Raw genomic sequence first — 8117 nt, 5'->3', positions numbered from 1 at the left:
CCAATCTGCAAAATCCTTCTCTATCTCACAAAACAGACGCAATGATGCCAACTGCAGGAGGAAAGCCGAGTCAATAAATGTGTAAGCATCTCAGTGCTGTCAGGGGTCTCTATACAGGTGCTCCAGCACCCAGGAGTGCATCTGGGTAGGTCCATGTGGTTTCTCTTTGGGGATGTATTGCAGGAAGTCAACCTTGAAAGCTGATACAGGGAACTGCTAAGGCAGCTACACCCTGGTGCGACCATCAGAAAGCAAGAGACCTGAGAACTAGAAAGGTGAGGCTCACTGAGCCATTTATCCCTCCGCCCTTCCATTAACCTCACATGTGTTTATCAGGCAGGTTGGCACAATAAACTACCTCAACAGAGAAATACTCAACTTCTCCCATGCTGATTTTCTCCTCTAACCTATGCTCACATAATTCTGCACCTACCCAGAGTCAGCCAGTCCCACTGTCCTATGGGGAATTTCCATTTCAGTCAAATTCCCAAAGATTCCAGATAGATTTGGGGAGCTAGTTACAGCTGATGTAAATCTCCCCGATTAAGGAGGAATTCAGTGAGCAAGTTAGGACATTTACATCCCCAGAGTGCACATGGCTGTGAACTTTCCCATTCAAGGTTGGATTTATTGTTCCCAGAATTATGTTGCGGGATAATTGTTACAATCCTTTGAGGTGTTACTCAAGAGCTGATGACAATAAGGGGAAAGTTTCCATGCACTGATGAAGTCTGTAGATGCAGAAAAGGGGGCAGTCCCACATGCATCCTGCCTGACAGTATAGAATCTGTGAATTTTTGAAGGTTTCTTTGTGTCAATTCCTCCCTCTGTGATGCTGAGATTTAGTTAGCAGAAATTTCTGTTCCTCAAAGGAGCTCCAGAACTCAGGTTGATGAAACTTGTTTGATTTTTTTTAAGTTCCTTTGCAGAAGGTTTCACCGAGGCTCACAATTGGATCTATTTCTCAATTTTTTTAAAATATGGAACGCTTCACGAATTTGCGTGTCATCCTTGCACATGGGCCATACTAATCTTCTCTGTATCATTCCAATTTTAGTATATGTGCTGCCGAAGCGAGCACCTATTTCTCAATTTTTGTTGTTATAAATAAATATGTTTTCAATTAACAGATCACTGACCTTTAAAATTCAATTGTACAAACCGCAGCTTTAGTTCTGTCACCAGGGTCATTTTTTTTCAACTGCTGTTCCTTCCTCTTTGTTTCCAACTTTACCAATATAGTGATCCATAATTATGGAGGCATTTTGATTGAAAGTTTATCAAAATCAGAATGAGGAATTTGGGATCATTCTTTAGTTTCTTCACCGCGCCCTACAGTGGTTGGATAATATTTCTTGTGTTAGGTTGTGTTCTCTAGAGAGATTTATATCAAGCCACTGCTTACACAGTTGTAGAAGTAGATCAGTGTGGTCTACTTCAAAATCATAGGTCAGATGTAAGCTGGAGGTTTCTCTGACTCATGTAGGTGCAGAATCAGATGAACAGGAAACAAGATGAAGAAACAAGAAACTGAGAGGCTGGTGGATACAAAGATAAATAATCCAAGTTCATTTCAAGGTTGGCAGTCCAATGACAGCTCCTGGGATTTGAAGGCAATATAACATGAGATCAACAAACCAGGCACAGGATCCAGATCCAGCAGAAACTGAAGGGGCAAAAGATACATATTCTAGGCCAGGATATCTTTCTTATATAAATCCCCAAGGAGTAGTCATAAGTTTGCATATGGTTTATAGGTTGGACTCCACCACTCCCTTCACTCAGGTATGTATTGTTGACATAAACTCTAACCATCACAGTTGTATTCACAGAATTTTCTTGTAGGTGTATAGATAGATTTGATCTGATCACAGACACCATAGTACTTCAAGACATATCTTTAAATATTATTTTTGACCCAAATATAGGGCAGGAAAGTTTGGTAATAATTACTTTTAGAATAATGAATACCAGACTAGTCTCAGGAAGTTGGAGATTAAAGATGCCCCAAATGTTCACTTCTCCCAAGATGCTATTCCATTCCATTTCCCCAACTCCGCTCTTTAGTATAGTCCTCACGTCTCTGCACTCTGTGATTCTCTGTAAAATCTCACAGAAAACATTATGGAAATGTTGCTGGTGATTGCAGTTGATGTTAAGTCTCAAATATGAAGGTCAGGCAGGGGCAATCCAAATTCAGGGTCAAGAGTCAAAAGCCAAAAATGTTCAAAAGTCGGAGCAAGTGTTCTTGCTTTTACCAAAGCTCAGTCAGGAAACAGAGAATGACTTTCATGTAGAGGTGTGAGTGTGCTTCCCCCGCCCCCGTCTTTTTGCAGACAATATCCACAAGAGAAAACAAAAAGGATGGTGTCTTTATTCATACCTTCTGGTAGATTTTAAATATGCTCCCAAGTAAACACTAAAGTAAGGTATTAACCACACCTTAATCCTGTCCATTACCACAGCCAAGAACACTCTCCAAAATTGGATTAGAGCCACAAGCATAGGGTCTGTAATTATAATACACAACATAAGGAATTATGGATAGAAGGGTCATATTCATGAGGGTAATGAACGTGCAAATGTGCTTTATACAATTGATGCATGCATGGATTGTGATAAGAGTTGTATGAGCTCCCAATAAAATTGTTTTAAAAAAGAAGGGTCATATTAGTTGACTAAAACTAAGCCTACCTCCTGGCTTTTCTAGTCATTAACACATTCATAAGTGAACTGAAAGAAGATTATTTCCTTGCCCCGAGTCTCTCTGAAAGAATAAGAATATTGTTAGATTTTACCAGGTGTATATCCCGTTTATTCATTCCTTTACCTTCCGCTATTAATTTATCTTCCCTTCCATTTGTCATTTATTTTTACCTGACCTTTTCCATCTTGGGAAAAGACATCAGACTAAGCTGCTGTGCCAGTGCAGATTATTGGTAGCACAACCAATCTACCACGTACTACTACCTCCGTCCATGCCAATTCATGTTGGGTGGAGTTACGTAGGTACAAGGCTAGTAGACTATCTTTATCACTAGACAGTGTGACACTCTTCACATTCAACCTTAGTTTTGCCACATAAAGAGAGTTCTCATCAGGCCCTTGGGAATTCTGGCATAAAGGTTCAGAAATATATTTAGAGGCTTTTGCTGAGGGATCACCCCTGTTTCTGGCATTGACAGATGCATCCCTGGTTCTTTTTTCTTTTTTTTAAATTTATTTTGTTTTTTGTTTTGTTTTGTTTTTAATTTTTTTCCTGGTTCTTAAAATGAAGTGTTTTCACAGGAAAAAGTCGATTTCAGGAGATATGAGGAAGTATTACACCAATATCCTCCCCTATCCCCTCTTCCCCATCCTCATACCCTCTTCCATCCTTTCTCCCAAGAAACATAGGCACTTATCCCATGGTGATCTTCCCTCTGTCCCCCTCATGTTGAGAGTATGGGCACACACTCATGAAAAATAGCACCTCATGCCTTTATCTTTTCCTATTTATATAACATTCCAATTCTCTAACAAACTATTACTTACTGAATCCATGTGTTAGTCTGGGTAGACTAGAGAAACTAATCCATAGACACACATATAAGTCTAAGAAAGAGCTTTATGTACAAGATGAATTGAATATTGAGACAACATCGCAGGCCAGTCCAGATCAAGTCCATAAGTCCGATATCAACCCATATGTCTGATATCAATCTATAAAGTCCTCTTCAGACTCACTCAACGCATGCAATGATGCTGAGTGCAGGAAGATCACAGGCCAGTGGGTGCAAAGTCTTGTGGATCCAGTGGCGTCATAAGCATCTCAGTGCTAGCAGGGGTCTCCACCTGGCTTCTCTGGATCCAGATGTCTCACTCCAACAGCCTCTTGCAAACTCAGAAACCGGTGTACGAAACCAGCATAACTTTGATACCCAAGCAGGGTAAAGAACCCAAGGGCATAGAGAACTACAGACTGATATCTGTAATGAACATAGATTCACAAATCCTTAACAAAATATTGGCCAATAGAACACAAAAGTATATAAAACATATCATTCACCACGACCAGGTTGGATTCATCTCAGGAATGCAAGGATGGTCTGACATCTGAAAATCAATTAATGTTATGCACCATGTTGATAAGAATCACATGATAATATTCATAGATGCAGACAAAGCATTTGACAACATCTGTGTTAGTCTGGGCACTTTAGAGATACAAATCCACAGAAATTTATGTATAAAAGAGAGTTTTATATAAAGGTTAAGTGCACATGAAGAAAACATCCCAAGCCAGTGCTGCCCAAGCCCACAAGTCCAACATTAACCCATATATCTGATGCGATTCTTCAAATCCTCCTCTATCTCATAAAACACACACTCTGACTCCAACTGCAGGAGTAAAGCCAAGTCAGTGAGCGTGTAAGCATTTCAGTGCTGGCAGGCATCTCCACATGGCTTCTCCAGCACCAAGGACTGCATCGGGGTAGGTCCATGTGGCTTCTCCTCAGGGATGTCTTGCAGGGAACTGGCTTGCCAGCTTAAGCTGGGAACCGGCTAAGGAAGCTGCACCCTGGTCCGACCATCACAAAACAATAGACCCGAGAATTAGAAAGGCGAGACTCACTGAGCTATTTATCTCTCTGCCCTTCAATTAACCCCACATGTGTTTATTGGTCAGGTTGGTACAATAAATTTTAATGATCTCAATCCACCCCTTGCCAACTTGGCACTTTTACATAATTCTTTAGCCTCACTATTGCTATGTAGTAGCATCTACACCTTAATCCAATAATCCTGTGAATATGTTCTCCCACCGATGAAAATTTGAAAGCCAACCACTTCATGCCTTTATTCCCCCAATTTTGGGTATCCAATTTATCATCCAACACCCATTGCTATTTAAGCCACTCACGAAGATTGAATGGAAGGTAAATACCTCAAGCTAATACAAGCTATCTATGAAAAGCCAAAAACAGCCAACATTATAGGCAATGGAGGAAATACAAAAACAATCCCAATGAAAAAGGTTACAAGACAAGGATTCCCCTTGTCTCCACTTCTATTCTATATCATGCTAGAGATTCTGGTTAACAACATAAAAGAGCAGAAGAACATTAAAGGTATCCAAATGGGAGAGAAGGAGGTGAAACTAATGCTATTTGTAGACGACAAGATCCTGTACATCGAAAACCCCAAAAGCTCCACAACAGGAGAACTTACAGAGATAGAGGAATATGGAATAATGACTGGATACAAGGCCATCAAACATAAGTTGATAGGTTTGCTAGACACATCATACAGGACTATGGAAGGGGAGATCAAGAAGGCAGTACCCTTCACAGTAGCCAAGAACAAACTTAAATACCTAAGAATATATTTAACAAAAAAACCATAGACCTATACAAGGAAAGCTACACAACTCTACTACATGAAACCAAAAATGACCTCCACAAATTGGAAGGCTCAACAAAGTAAAGATGTCCATCTTACCCAAAGCACTTTATAAGTTTAATGCTATTCTGATTCAAATACCAACAACCTTCTTCAAAAAATTGGAAAAACTGGCCATCAATTTCATATGGAGAGGGAAGAAGCCCAGAATTAGGAGAGAATTCTTGAAGAAGAAGGACAAAGTCAGAGGATTTACTTTACATGTTTTAACACCTACTACACAGCTACAGTGGTCAAAGCAGCATGATACTGGCACAATGACAGATACTCAGATCAGTGGAAAATAATAGAAAGCCCAGAAGTAAAACCATCAGCATAAAGACAACTGATCTTCAATAAGGGCCCCAAAAACATCCAGTGGGAAATGAATGCCCTTTTTAAATGTGGTGCTGGAAACAATGGATATCCACATGCAGAAAAATGAAACCAATGTTTACCTCACCGCATGCATTAGAACAAACTGAAGGTGGATCACAGACCCAGAAGTAAAACTCCAAACCATTGGAACCATCAATGAAGGTCTTGGGACAAACCTAAGATCATTGGCCCAGTGAATTCAAAAGCTCACTGCAATAGGGAAGGGTAAACACACAGGTGAACTGGAAATCAACAAATGGGATTTAATAAGAATAAACCACATGTACACTTCAAAAGTCATCACCAATAGGGTAACGAGGTAATCCACAGACAGGAAGACAATTTTTTAGTAAGGACACATCATTCAAAGGGCTTATTACTAAAATCTACAATACCCTCATGCCCTGCAAAAAGAGGAAAACAGTTAATCCCCTGAGAAACTGAGCAAAATAACTGAAAAGTATTTTCACTAGGGAGGGCCAACAAACAATGAGAAAATGTTCCCATTCATTAGCCATAAGAGAAATGCAAATCAAAACAACCATGAGATACCACCTAATACCCCTGAGGCTAGCCCAGATCAGAAAACCAGAGAGCAACACATGTTGGAGGGATGGTGATGAAATAGGAACCCTCCTCCAATGCTGGTGCTCATATAGATATATGTAGCCACCGTGGAAGGCAATCTGGCGATGCTTAAAGAAAATGGAAATTGAAGTACCTTATGACCCAGTCATCGCTCTACTAGGCATATTCCCAGATGAAGAAAGAAATAAAACATAACCAGTCATGTGTGTTTCAATGTTTATTGCGATGCAATTCACAATCGCAAGAGTTGGAAACAACCTAAGTTTCCATCAATAGACGAATGGATTAGTAAACTGACACATACACACATTGGAGTACTATGCAGCACTAAAAAGCACAATCACAGGAAACACATCTTTTCATGGGAAGAGTTGGAAGGACTTATGTTAAGCGAAGTAAGCCAATCTCAAAAGGACAAGTATAACATGAGTCCCCTGAGGTAAATACAACCAGCACAGCAGGAATAGAAGAAAAGACACTTATCTCACAATATATGGGTGGAAGCATAGGGAGGAGGTCAGACCAAACCCAGGGAAGTACATGTGAATTCAACATGAAGGGAGAAGGAGGAGGGATAATGAAGGTGGGGAGAAACTGAGATGATGTCATGGGGGAACAGGACACTCACCCACCCAGGGGGAGAGTATTGGTTGTATCTCCACAGAATTGGAGTGTGCATACAGATCCCACCATGGTGCGCCAAACCAGAGGACAACGTAACATGTGGAGGAATGCATGAAAAGACTGGACTACAGGGTCGGCCCCAAACAGAACCAGCCTGATCCACACCCTGGAAGTGTATGCCGCAGAGAACGACACTAGAGCTTCTGATGGGGGAAAGGAACCAGACAGCAGCAAACCAAGAAGGAAAAAGAGAAAGGGGCAGTCGGCCTAGACTCCATATAGGCACACCAAGCCCAGAGGAGGAGGTCCCTGCATAGAGCTGCAAAGGCACAGAGAGGACTGTGGAGCTACCAACAATTCAAGAAATGTCCTCCAACTGGAGCATACGGTGACAGGGGACAGTAATGGGGACACACTGTGGGGAGATAGTGTGGGAATGGAGCATCACAAATCAGCAATTGGAGTAAAGCCGAGTACAGAGCCCCTGAGGAGCCCCAAGAATAGACTTTGGGTGAAGAGGAGCAGCCCGTGGATCTCTCTCAGGCCCAGGGGGGAGGGTTTAATGGGGACCAGCAAACAGACTTGGGCCTTTGTAGAGTTTTTTGTCTCTTTTTTTCTTTCTTTCTTTTCTCTCACCTTTTTCTCTTTCCTTTTCTCTCTTCAACCGTATGTTTCCTTATTGTTCGGACTAGGAAATGTTTGGTTTACCTAATTATATGGGTTGGTCCATAGGAGGGAAACCCAGAGAGAAGGCAATGGGGCCAATGGCCTTGGAAGGTAGAGAGTGAAGAAGGAGGTGGTGAGAAGGGGGTGGTGAGTGGATGGCCTCATGGATAGGGGAACAATGAGCGAAGTGGAACCAGCATCTAGGAGATCTTGTAAGTATTACAGCAACACCAAGCAAGTGAATAAGAAGCACTAAGAGGTGGAAGAAGGGGGAAAGTGATGGCAGGGCAGGAGGAAGCAAAAGGAAACCGAGACAAGCTGTAGGAAGTGAAGGCATAGATAAGGAGATTAACAGAGGTGTGCACTTATGCCAATCCATTAATCCATAACAATAGTGGTATTGGTCTGAGTACATTTATTTATAAGGCAATATACTGAAG

General features: G+C 41.3%; 1 non-coding gene across 1 annotated transcript; it reads right to left on the bottom strand.

The window, feature by feature from the left end:
• Positions 1-974: 974 nt before the first annotated feature.
• LOC142435206 (U6 spliceosomal RNA) lies at positions 975-1081 on the bottom strand. Its single transcript, XR_012781310.1, has one exon. It is a non-coding gene; the product is annotated as a U6 spliceosomal RNA (small nuclear RNA).
• Between the last annotated feature and the right edge of the window lie 7036 nt (positions 1082-8117).

This window comes from Tenrec ecaudatus, chromosome X (assembly GCF_050624435.1).
Source record: "Tenrec ecaudatus isolate mTenEca1 chromosome X, mTenEca1.hap1, whole genome shotgun sequence".
Lineage (NCBI taxonomy): Eukaryota > Metazoa > Chordata > Mammalia > Afrosoricida > Tenrecidae > Tenrec > Tenrec ecaudatus.
This window is presented reverse-complemented; position numbering and strand designations above follow the sequence as displayed.